The sequence below is a fragment of the Pteropus medius genome, unplaced genomic scaffold (genome assembly GCF_902729225.1).
Source record: "Pteropus medius unplaced genomic scaffold, Ma_sr-lr_union100, whole genome shotgun sequence".
In the NCBI taxonomy this organism is placed as follows: domain Eukaryota; kingdom Metazoa; phylum Chordata; class Mammalia; order Chiroptera; family Pteropodidae; genus Pteropus; species Pteropus medius.
The window spans coordinates 911,228-925,419 of record NW_024349799.1 but is presented as its reverse complement, the minus strand read 5'-3'; positions in this window follow the sequence as shown (position 1 = coordinate 925,419).

The following is a 14,192-nucleotide window of genomic DNA, read 5'->3' as shown; positions in this document are numbered from 1 at the left end:
GGGAGTTGTAGTCTTTACCGCTCAGACCTGCAGGGGCTGCCGGCTTCCAAGCTTCAACAGTGCGCATCACTTCTTGCCTCTGGACTTCAAGTCCCACAAAGCACGAAGGCTGACAGACTCGACCACAGTTTATAAACTAAACAGAAAAAGATTGTGCGAATTTAGTCTGTATTTATTCTTTTCCCGCCAAGTGATTGAGCTCCCTGGCTATCCAAGATGTTACTGTCAGATATGAAAAAGTCTTTTGCCTGTTTTTCCTCTTTGAGCCTGCGGGAAGTGGAGAAACGTCTCTATTACCTAGGCACCTTTATTACCACAAATAAACTATTTGTTGAATTAGTAGCTAGAGACGACAACTTGCACTTTCTATGTTACACAAAAATCTCTACATTGTTCTTGAAATTTTTGCAATCGATAATATAAAAGGAAGTTTTATCTTGGCATTTCACCTAGTATTTTTTGCATATATGCCAAGTGCCACCAGAAGGTGCCGCCGGTAGATGCCACCAGTATAACATTTAAATGAAAAATACATATTAACAATGAAATGTTATGTTTCTCAGTGAGAGGGATGATACACAAGGAAGACGTAAGAAATATAAAAATCATACAGATGACAAAACTTCAATGAAGACAAATCTAAAAACTATTTTATCCATTAAAAAGATAGGGCTTCATCTCGAGGTGGCAATTTGCTATTGAAAGATATTTCATTGAATATTGTAGACTGTACAGCATTTCCTTCCCAAACACGAGGTCCAAAGACATTTGATGGAAGGTGGTAAGGGTATCCAGGCACAACTGAATTAAAGTTAGACTTAGAATTTAGTGACAGAAAACATTTCAAGGGCTATCCACTTCCTACAGGGTAAAATCCAAACTAAGGGGCCTTTATTATCTAGTATCAGCCTATTCTCCCCTGCTTTCTATATTCTTCAAAACAACTCCTCAGTTGCTAAGCACACAAATTTTCCCATCTCAATGTCTTTGCACATCCTATTCTCTCTTCAACCCTCTTCTACTCCTTTTCTTTTTCAAGGCACTTTCTTAAAAACATACATCACCAGCAGCACTTCCATTATTCAGTACATACTCGTGTTCTTTCAGTCTACTGCAGTACTTTGTACATCCCAACTTATTTCTATTACACTGTATTGTGAATTATTTAGCAGACACATCTCACCTACTGGATTGTCATTTCCTTGAGAGCAGGCATCATCTTAGTCTGGGATGCAATTTCAAAGGCATGCAGTAGTCAGGCAAAGTTAAAAGATGGAAACTGGAAGGGTGTGAGTACATAAACATACATGAGTTGAGTGATGTGAACCAAAGCGGGCAGCTGCTGCTTTTAGCTCCAGCCAGTTGTTACTAAATCAGAATTCTGGCCGAGATGTCCGACCTTTCAATTTTCAAGAAAAACTGAAAATTTAGATCTCTATGTAAAATAACCAGATTTGTGTACATTATCTCAAGTGTGGTTTTGGTTTGGTTTGGCTTGGTTTGGTTTCTTAAATTCCATGCCAAAATAAACAGCTGTGGGTAAAATCCCAACCTCTGTTAATCTCTGTTACATCAACAGCTAGCAAAGCATGCGCTAAACAGTAACAACAGCTTAGATTTCCGGTCACTCTTTTTATATGCTTTAAGTACATTAATTCATTTAATCCTTATAACAACTCTATGAAGTAAATACGATTATGCCTTCCATTTTGTAGATGAGGAAACTTAGTCACAGAGTAGTCAGATTACTTGGCCAAGGTCACACAGCTAATAAGTGGCAGAGTTAGGTTTGAATTTAGGTAATCCGACATCAGAGCCTGCACTCAACCGCAGCATACAGTGCCCCTTTAGGAGGTACTTTCTATGTTTCTGCTGTTCAAAGAAAAACAGAAGGAAGTTGAATGGATGCTAACCCTGGTTCTGCTAGTAACCAGCCAATTAAATTTGGCAAACCACATAATCTCTGGTCAGTTGTAAAATAGGATGCATTATGTTATCTTTAAGTGCTCTTTCAGCACTAATCATTATTTTTGTGTTTAAGTAAGCCAGAAGAACAGATTATACAATTAGAGTTGCATGACAGTGTTTTGCTTGAAAGAAAAGTTTCTCTCCCCTCTCCCCAGATTTTAGAAAAGATGTGTAGGGAATGTAAGAGGAACCATAAAGGAAAAAATAAAGCTAGAAAATAATATCGTCAATTTAAAAAATACAAGTAAGTGTAAAGAAAACCATGAAAACAGTCTGAAGCTTCCCCAAGGCAATTAAAGAGGTAGCCTTACATTTATGTAGCACCTTACATTTTACATAGAGCATATAATCATTAGATATATTTTAATCCTCACTTTTCATTAATCCATTCATACTCATTTATTGAGAGTCCTCTAAAACTCATGGTCAGTCATCAGCAAAATCCACTACATCTTCATCTTCTCTGAGTGGTCCCTTAACTTTCTTGTCCTAAAGAAAAAATGACTCTCCCCTAAGGCCCTGATTCCTTTGCATCTCTCCTCCCACTGAGCCTTGTCATGGAGTAGGTATGCTCATTGTCCTCCTTGTTTCTTCCAGACAATCGTCCCTCTCTCCTTCCTAAAATCCCTCAGCTTGTTGTCAGGATATACCACACAGTATCTCCATTGTCATCTACATTCCCCCAAGGTCACTCTCCCTTATTTTTTGAAGATTTTAGATCTTAGATCATTCTCTCCAATAGTATGCCAATCATAATTCTTGGTCATTTTAATATTCATGTAGATGATTTCCTGTTGGGTTTGCTCTGCTATAAAGTAGATATGAAATAATTTTGGCTTTTTCTTTTTAGATTTCCTCCCATATCTTCTTTGGGATAACTTTTTTCTAATCTGTTTTATTGACTATTTTAATATTACATAATAATTTAAACATACAGAAAGGTATTCCAAATATTATATATCCAACACAGTACCTGCCTCTAAGTTTCGTCAAAGCTTAGCATTTTACCACATTGGCTCCAGATCCCCCTCAATCCCAATTCTCTCCTTCCCTTTCCAGAGTAACCATTGTTCTGACTTTGGTGTTTTTGATTGCCATGCACGTGTATATTCTATTTTGTATATGTATATATCCATAAATAATATATAGTATTATTTAACATGCTTTAAAGTGATCATATTTTAAAGTGGCCTCATATACACAGATCATGCTACAACCTCCATTTTCCTCAACGATGTCTTTCAGATTTATCCATTGTGATACAAGTACCTCTAATCTAGTTGTTTTAACCCACTATAAGATATCCCATTGAATATATGTATTCCACTGAATAAATATTAATTTTTTACCCATTTTTCTGCTAATGGAAATTGTTTGCTTCCAAATTTTTCATTATTAAAAATAGTTGCCTCAATTAGTATTATTGTATGTATCTTTGGGGGCACTTGTAGCAAGATTTCTCTAGGTCAATAATCTCCAAAGTGGGACATATGTAATCCATGGAGTATATCCCGGGGAGCAGGAAGAAAATATTGAAACTTCCGCTTATATAATTTTTATTTCAATCTTTGTTTGGAACAAAGTACATATAGGAAGGCAGCTAGAAGTCTATTTTTACTCTCATTTTGATCATTATTTTGTTGTGCTCAATTGTTAACTCAGCAGATCTTGCCTCCCAAGGCAAGCAAACTTAATTCCATCTGACACCACAAGGTGGAGCTGAGACATTAACTGTAAAATCAACAAATCTTGTCTTTACTGATTGACCCAGTAATGCTGGTAGCTGGAAAAACAAAGGCAGGATACCAGTGGCTGTGACTAATAAGTAGTTCTCACAATCAGGGTAAACATTTTAATCATTCAAACTAAAGGGCCTTTAGTGACCTACATGACAACTAGATGAGACCATATTAAGAATTATTCCAATTATATGAGACCATGATTTCAATTATTTAAGAATTAACCTAAAGCTGCTTGAAATAGCCTGTTGACTGGTACAGGACCCATCTTTGTATTAATTCTCTACTTTCAGAAATTAGTTATGGGAGTAGTTCAACTATGAATTGGATAACAGTTCTGCTAGTATATTTATGTTATTGTTATTTCACTATCTCATGGCTCAAATTATGTGCTGTTCTGCAGTCAATATCTAATTTTTTTTAAGTGGAGAAATATCCTTTTCTCTAAAATCCTTCTCAAGGGTAAATATTTTACATGCAATTTTATTTTTAATCTGTAGGGTTCTTCTTCAGATAATGTTTCTGTATATTTAATATAGTGGATATCTTGTTTTGGCCTCCCCAGTATCCATCCCCTTTTTGAGGTGACAGCTCCCTGACTTTCCTTTGGAGATCCTCCTCTGCTCCATCCAGGCAATATGGTTCAAGCGACTAATGTAATATTATATTATCCAGCTTCACAGACAGCTTCACATATGGACCAACCTAGGCCACAATGGGCACTGCCAGAACTTTTCTTGGCACTATCAGGAAGGCATTCTCATCTTTTGAAATTAAAAGTTCTATTAAGCCTGGGAGCCTAGGTTTGCTAGGGCCATTTCTCCTTCTACACGAGACTGAGGGAAAGGGGTAAGTAGAGATGGGAACCAATACAAAGGAAAAGCAAAGCTGAACTAGAAAGAATCCTGATGACATTATTTAAGCACCTGGCTCCATACAAGTTTAGTGATAATCTTTAGACTTTCAGTTACATGAACTAATAAATTCTTCTTATATTGAAGCTGTTTTGATTGGGTGTTTGTTACCTTCAGCTGAAAGAGTTCTGACAAAAGCAGGCAATGATTTTTTTCTTTAAAATGCATGTGTTTTTCGGAAACACGGCGAAATGGGAGACATCCTCAGATCTCTTCCCTTGAAATAACAATAAGCTGAACACTAAAATTGAACAAAAAACACCCAAACTGCACACCAGTGTGTCTGAGAGTGGGATTTGCACATAAGAACTACCACAGCTCAGAACTCTGGGTGTTGGGTGGTGGACAGGGAGAAATAAAGAAGCTGCCTCTAGCAGCCTCCAGAACTCCCTGCAAGAGAAAGGGGAGGGGTAAAGAAGCAGCAAGTTCCCTGAACAGCCCTGACTGAAACTGCTTCCACGCAGCCGGCCAGTGGCAGGGCCTAGTTATCAGGGCAGAAGGCAGAGAAGGGGGATGGCAAAAAAACAACAGTTAATTTTTACTGGCCATAGTTGCAAAACCAAGGCTGAGCCGCAGGCTCCAAATACCAAGAGGGCCCCTCCCCCCATAACCTCCAAGACCGATCACCAAGGAGCCCCAGGGGAATCTGAGCAAACGCTACCAAACTGTCACTAACACTCACAAGAACTGAAAATTGAGGGTAGCAAGCGTGATTAAATATCTACAAGAAAATAAAGGCATTCTATAAAGGCATTATTAAGGATTTATCTAAGGCAGGGATCTAAGAGGCTTAGATGCCATATACTGGAAACCAAAAGAAAAGCACCTTCTTTGCAGCAGGCTAAAGAGAGACCTTTATATAATAAATCTTCTTTCTGGAAAAACAGCAGAATATACTTCCATTAATGCCCAGGCAGAGAAATAGTCCATTAAACACCATGAACAACCAAGGCAACAAGGCATCTCAGAAAGAAAGAGAAAAATCTTCAGAAAATAAGCTTACAGACATAGAAATATGCAACTTAAATGACAGAGAATTCAGGATGGTACGTCTGAAAAAACTCAGTGAGTTCCAAAACGAGTTTTTCAGGAATTGAAAAAACACCTAGATGAGAAGAGCAAGGAGACTGAAACCTTCAAAAAGAACCAAATAGAACTTCTGGAAGTAAAAAACACACTGCAAGAGTTGAAAAATGAATTAGCAAGATTGGGAAATAGAGTCACCAAAATGAAGGAAAGGATCAGTGATATCGAAGACAGAAATCTAGAAATAAATCAGAAGGAAGAAGAGAGGAACTGAAGAATGAAAAATAATGAAAGAGAAATTCAAGACTATCAGGAAAGAAACGTAAGAATAATGGGCATTATTGAAGGCAAGGAAAAGGAGCAGGGACTAGAAAGCATTTTCAGACAAATAGTTGATGAGAATTTCCCAAATCTAAGGAATGAGCTGGAGCTTGGAATTCAAGAAGTCAACAGAACACTCAATTACCTCAACCTAAAAAAGCCTTCACCAAGAAACATTGTATTAAAATTATCAAAAATCAACGACAAAGACAGAATTCTCAGGGCAGCCAGGGAGAAGAAAACTGTAACTTATAAAGGAAAACCCATGAGATCATCCTTCTCAGCGCAAACCTTACAAGCCAGAAAGAAATGGAATCAAATATTGAAACTATTAAGTGAAAGGAACTTCCAGCCTAGAATAATGTATCCAGCTAAGCTCTCCTTTAGATATGAAACAGAAATTAAGACTTTTCCAGACTACAAAAATTGACGGAATTCTTCATTATGAGATCTGCACTACAAGAAATACTGAAAGGAGACAGCTCACCTAAAATAAAATGACTCAAAAAAAAAATGTAATTAGGAGTAAGGTGACTATCAGGCACATAGAAGCAGAGGAGTGCAACCCTTACTAATAAAAGGACATTATAGCGAGATAGTAATGAACATTCAGCATACATAGGGACAAATTGAGATAACAATGATCGAAAAGGGGAGGATTCAAAGATCCAAATTCGCAAAGGGGAATGGAGATAAGGCATGCGCAGAAGAAAAGGGATGACTATATGTATAACTATCCTTTACATATTCGTAATGGTAACCACACACCAAAGATTTAGAACCAAAGTATATAACATAAACAAGGACCAGAGGGAAAACCCACAAAAGCCAAACAAAATAAAGAAAACAGAAACACAAGGACAAGGAAGCAATGGAAACATCGAGCTACCAGAAAGCAAAAGATAAAATGGCTATAAGAAGACCTCATATTTCAATAATCACCCTAAATGTAAATGGACTGAACTCACCAATAAAAAGGTACAGAGTTGCAGAATGCATCAAAACACAAAACCCAACCATATACTACCTCCAGGAGACACATCTCAGCTCCAAAAACAAATATAGACTTAAAGTGAAAGGGTGGAAAATGATATTTCAAGCAAATGGCAGGAGTAGCAGTACTAATATCAGATGAAATAGATTTCAAAATCAAAAAAGTAAAGAAAGCTATTGAGGGATACTTCATAATGATAAAGGGAATCATGCAACAAGAAGACATAACACTTATTAATATCTATGCTCCCAATCAGGGAGCCCTGAAATATGTAAAGCAATTACTAACAGAACTAAAGGGAGAAACAGACCAAACACTATTGCAGTAGGGGACCTAAATACCCCATTGTTGGATATGAACAGATAGATCATCCAAACAGAAAATCAATAAAAAATAACATCCTTAAATGACACATGAGACCAACTGGACATAATTAACATTTACAAAGCCTTCTAACCCAAAACAAGAGCTTATACATTCTTCTCTAGAGCACATGGAATATTCTCAAGAATCGACCACATACTGGGACACAGAAATAGCCTCAACAAATATAAAAGGGTTGAAATCACACCAACCATATTCTCTAATCATAATGCTTTGAAACTAGAGATCAACCACAAAAAGAAAGCAGGAAGAACCACAAATACATGGAGATTAAACAATGTGCTACTGAAGAACAACTGGGTCAGGAAAGAAATAAAGAGAGAGATCAAGAGATATAGAGAAATGAATGATAATGATAGTACAACATATCAAAACTTCTGGGACACAGCAAAAGCGATCATAAGAGAAAATTTCATATCATTACAGGCCTATCTCCAAAAACAAGAACGAGCCCAAATAAATAACCTAATGCTTCATCTTAGAAAACTAGAAAAGGAAGAATAAATGAGGCCTAACGTCAGCAGAAGGAAAGAAATCATCAAAATTAGAGCAGAAATAAATGAAATTGAAACAAACAAACAAAAAAAACGATAGAAAAAATAAATGCAACAAAGAGCTGGTTCTCTGAGGTTAATAAAATTGACAAACCCCTGACTAGACTCACTAAAGAAAAAAGAGAAAGGAGACAAATAAACAAAATCAGGGAAGAAAGAGGGGAAATTATGACTGACACTGCAGAAATACAAAGTATCATACAAGAATACTATGAAAAAGTCTATAACACCAAATTTAATAACCTAGAAGAAATAAACTAGTACTTAGAAAAATACAAAATTCTAGACTGAATCAAGAAAAACTACAAAATCTAAATAGACCGATCAGCATTATGGAAATTGAAAAGTAAAAGTCCGGGACCAGATGGCTTCACCAGTGAATTCTACCAAACATTCAAAGAAGATTTAATACCTATTCTCTTCAAACTCTTTCAAAGAAATCAAAGAGGAGACAATACTTCCCAACTCAGTTTAGGAGGCTAACATTACTCTGATACCAAAATCTGGTAAAGATTACACAAAAAAAGAAAACTACAGACCAATATCTCTCATGAACACAAATGGAAAAATCCTAAATAAGATACTAGTGAATAGAATACAGCAACATATTAAAAAGATTATACACCACGATCAAGTGGGCTTCATCCCAGGGACACAGGGATGGTTCAACATACGCAAATTGATTAATGTAATATATATTACATTATTATTAAATAAATTAAAAAATAAGAATCATATGAGCATATCAATAGATGCAGAAAAAGCCTTTGACAAGATACAGCACCCATTTATAATCAAAACACTTCACAAAATCAGTATAGAAGGAAAGTATCTTAACATAATAAAGGCCATATAAGACAAACCCTCTGCCAACATTATACTTAATGGTGAAAAACTAAAAACCTTCCAAGATCAGGAACAAGGCAAGGCTGTCAATAATCGCCACTCTTATTCAATATAACATTGGAGGTCCTAGCAAGTGCAATCGGACAAGAGAAAGATATAAAAGGCATCCAAAGAGGAAACGAAGAAGTCAAACTGTCACTATTTGCGGATGACGTGATTCTCTATATAGAAAACCCTAATGACTCCACAAGAACAGTATTAGAAACAATAAGCAAATACAAAAAAGTTTCTGAATAAAAAATCAACATTCAAAAATCCATAGCATTCGTATACTCTACTAATGAAGTGTCAGAAAAAGAAGTAGAAAAAATAATTCTTTTGCAGTTGCACCAAAAAGAATAAAATATCTAAGAATAAATCTAAGAAAACATGTGAAGGACCTATATAATGAAAACTACAAGACCCTATTAAAAGAAATTGAAAAAGATACAAAGAAATGAAAAGGTATTCTGTGTTCTTGGATTGGAAGAATCAGCATAACTGAAATGACCATATCACCTAAAGCATTATACAGATTTAATGCAATCCCCATCAAAATCCCATTGGCATTTTTTAAAGAAATAGAACAAAAAATCATCGGATTTGTATGGAAGCACAAAAGACCTGAATTGCCAAAGCCATCCTGAGAAAAAAGAATGAGGCTGGAGGCATCATTCTGCCCAACTTCAAATTATACTACAAAGCGAAAGTAATTAAAACGGCATGGTATTGGCAGCAAAACAGACACACGGACCAGTGGAACAGAATCGAGAGTCCAGAATAAACCCATATTTATATGTGCAAATAATTTTCAACAAAAAAAGCCTAAAACATATAGTGGAGAAAAGAAAGGATCTTCAATAAATGGTGCAGAGAAAATTGGAAAGCCACCTGCAAAAGAATGAAACTAGACTGTTGTCTATCACTACACACCAAAATTAACTCAAAATGGATTAAGGACCCGAATATAAGACTGGAATCAATAAAATGCATAGAAGAAAACATAGGAACTAAACTCAAGGATCTTGGACTTAAAGAGGATTTTATGAATTTGACCTCAAAGGCAAGAGAAGTAAAAGCAAAAATAAATGAATGGGACTACATCAAACTAAAGCTTCTGCTCAGCAAAAGAAATCATCGACAAGGTAAAGAGACAACCATTCGAATGGGAAAATATATTTGCAAGCAACACCTCCGATAAGGGCCTAATATCTAAAATATACAAAGAAGTCATATGACTCAATAACAACAAAAAAAACCAAATGACCCAATCAAAAAATGGGCAGAGGACCTAAACAGACATTTCTCCCCAGAGGACATACAAATGGCCAAGAAATAGATGAAAAGATGCTCAACATCACTAGCTATTAGGAAAATGCAAATCAAAACCACAATGAGATACCATTTCCATTTGTGTTAGAGTAGCTATAATCAACAGGACAAGTAATAAGAAATGTTGGAGATGATGTAGAGGAAAAGGAACCCTCATACACTGCTGGTGGGACTGTGAATTGGTACAGCCGCTATGGAAAACAGTATGGAGGTTCCTCAAAAAATTAAGAATTGATCTACCATATGATCCAGCTATCCCTCTATTGGGTATTTACTCCAAAGACTTGAAAACTCATATCCAAAAAGATATTTGCACACTGATGTTCATAGCAGCATTATTCACAGTGGCCAGGACATGGAAGCAACTGAAGTGTCCTACAATAAATGATTGGCTAAAGAAGCTGTGTTACATATATACAATGGAATATTATTCAGCCATAAGAAGAGATGAAATACTGGCATTTGTGACAAACATGGATAGACCTCAAGATAATCATGCTAAGCGAAATAAGCCAGACAGAAAAAGTTGAAAATCACATGATATCACTTATATGTGGGATATAAACCTAAAAGCAACAAGTGAACAGGACGAACAAACAGAGATTCATGGACATGGACAATGGACTAGTGGTTACCAGAGGGTAGGGGATGGGGGAGGAGGGAGAAGGTAGATGGGGTAAAGGGGGTCAAATATAGGTGGCATAGGGAGGGTGAAGTGGGTAAAGGGGATCGAATATATGGTAGCTGAAGGAAACTGGACTTTGGGTGGTAAACACACAATAGAATATATAGATGTCAAATTATAATGTAACCTGAAAATTATATAATTGTATCAACCAATGTTACACCAATAAACTTAATAAAAAATAAAATAAAATGCATGTGTTTTTCAAATGGAAACAATGAATATTCTAAACTCTCCCATCATAATTCCTTAAAATCTCCTTTTATATTCATTCATATACTATTTATTGAATGCATATTATATGTCAGGTACTATCCTGGTTTTAAGAGATTAATTGGTGAACAAAACAGACACAGTCTATTTTTGTACAGAGCTTACAGCAAAGTAGAGAGATAAATATTAAATAATTATACAAATTGAGGTATGCTTTCTGCTGGCGTTATGAGAGTATGACACACAGACCTGATTAAGCTAGAGAGGAGATGTCGGGTTAAGGCCTTTCTAAAGAAATAATATTTCAGCTAAGACTTGAGAGATGGGTAGGAGTTGCCTAGTTCAGACGGGAAGGTGCAATGTTATAAACTGAGAGTGAGTATGTTCATGTTTGGGAAGGTGCAATGTTATAAACTGAGAGTGAGTATGTTCATGTTTGAGGAATTAAGAGACCTCTATCAATGGTCATTAGTATTCAAGAGTGAAAATGGCACAAGGTGCGGTTTGTGAGATAGGCAAAGGCTACATCTCACAGGGCCTAGTACATTATGGTAATGAAATTTGATTTTTTTTTAAATCCTAAATTCATGGGTTGCCATTGGAAATTTTGTTGGAAGAGATGATAGAATTAGGTTAAAGATACTGTTACATTAAGATCAGATCTTTTAAAAAGATCACTAGTTGCTTAGTAGAAAATGGATTAGGATAAAAACAAGGGAAGGGAAAAAATGAGATGACGAGGTAAGATAATGGCTTGGACAGGGTGGAGGCTATGTGGTTAAAAGAAATGGACAAATTTGCAGTAATTGGGAGGCAAAATCAACAAAATTGACAAAACTCAGTAATGGATTAAATTTGGAGCATGACAGGGAGGATATAGGATATAGTTTTCTTATCTAGCTTCTCTTTGAATTTGATTCATTTCCTTATGCTAATGTCAGCAGCCTTTGCTTCGACAAATCTCCTTAAAAACATACTTTACTTAAGAAGTTCTGTACTCATTGTATATGATTTTCAGCTCTCTCTGTCCTTAACCTATCTAATATTTCTTCTAATGCTTCTTGACTTGTGGATTAATGTTACCTGTTTTCTCTAAAAGTTAAATCATAATCTATGAAATTACAGTAGAAAGAAATTACAAAATGTATTGTCATTGGAACCGATGGTACAAAAGCAATGATAGCTAAAATAGTTGGTACATTAGCATGAAGGCAGTGGCACCAAACTGTGTTAACCTCATTATAGTCTTCACTGCCAGCTTCATTTGTGAATGTCCCTGATGAATTAGTAACAATTATTCTTTATGAAATCCCAAGCATTGAGTACACATCTTTTTAATATTTTCTGGGCAAAATTGGAAGTGGCATACTAATGCTGTATACTGAAATACAATGGTGATCTTAAGGCAAAACACTTGTGCAATTGAGTCGTGAGCTGACTTAGCAACTTGAGTCAAGGAATAGCATTTTTACCTGAAAGAACTGAAAAACTATAGTTATTCAGACTTGGATATTTGGAAAATATTTTTACAAAAAATTAAATGAACAAAATGAGCCTATCACTTTTTAAAACAATCGACAGTATTTGTCAAGGATAAAATTTAAGCTTCAAGTTGAAAATTAGGAATTTGGAAAACATCTATCTACAATGGTGAGCATGACAACTTTCTAACATTTAAAAGATTTTCTGATGTATGTGACTTAAAAAATACTTATATTGTTTAATAAAATGTGTTAACATTTGGAATATCTGTATAACTCAAATGGCAAATCCAGGTTATAAAATTATGCATAGGTAAAAGGACCACTTAAAGTGCAAGATTTTAATATAATACAAAATGCCATTCTTTCATATAACACATTGCAACCAATCTTTAAGAAGCTACCACTTGTTGAGTTTCAGTTTAGTTTAGTTTTAGTAAAGTGTATACAATTATCTGAAAAACTATTAACATATTCTCTTTTTCCAATTACATATCTATATGAGGCCAGATTTTTTTACATGCTTCAATCAAAAGAACATAGTGCATCACAAGAATTCAGCTGTCTTCTATTAAGCCGAACGTTAAAGAGGTTTGCAAAAAATATAAAACAATGATACTTTTCTCACTAAACATTTTTTGTTTTTAAAAAATAAATATGGAAAATTTTGAGGAGTACTGGTCAATTGGGATTTGTCTAATATTTTTCTCATGATTAGACTGAAGTTATAGGTTTGGGGGAAGAAGACCACAGAGGTGAAGTGACATTTGTATTACATTATATCGAGGGTATGCACTATCAACACGACTTCTTACTGTTGACATTAACCTTGATCACCTGGCTGAGGTAATGTTTATTATTTCTCCACTCTAAAGTTATTCCTCCTGCCTCTCCCATACTGTACTCTTTGGAAGGAACTTGTTATGCACAGACCACACCTAAGAAGTAGGGAAGTATTCTCCATCTTCTTGGGTAGAATTTTTTTGCATGGGAGATTTGTCTCTTCTCTCATTTATCACTACGGACTCATGGATATTTTTGTTATATTTTGGGTTATAATATAATAACCGCTTTATTTATTGTGATATTCACATTGTTCCGGCTTTGAGCATTGGGTGCTCTTTCAGTTGACATACTTGTGTGTGTGTGTGTGTGTGTGTGTGTGTGTGTGTGTGTAGCACTTCCCAATATCTTGCACTACAAAATACCACAGTCCTTGAACCAATCATTATTCTAAAGAACCTTGGTTCTTTTTATTGGCAAATCTGGGTGCTAGGTGTGCTTGCTGCTACTAGGTTATCATTACTTCTAAGCCCTCTCAGCTGACAGAGCAAGGAAATATATTCTTGTTTACTAATCCATTTATATACACATATCCATAAATATTTCTATGTGTAACTATCTGTATCTATACTAAGCTAAACATGAGTTCATACTGATGTGTCCAACTCAAACCCACTACCAGATGGATCATTCTACCCTCCTCCCTGTGCTTATCTGAAAAACTTCCACTCTAACAATGAGAAACTTGGGTCCCCTCATCTGCCTTCCATTTACTTAATTATTTAATTCCAGTATACATGTATAGCAGTATCAATTGTTAACCCATAATCCTGTAGGAAACAACTTTAACAAATAGAGTACAATGTTTATGTACAATTTTTTTAGCCTTTAGTATTGTAGATGTCACTCATTT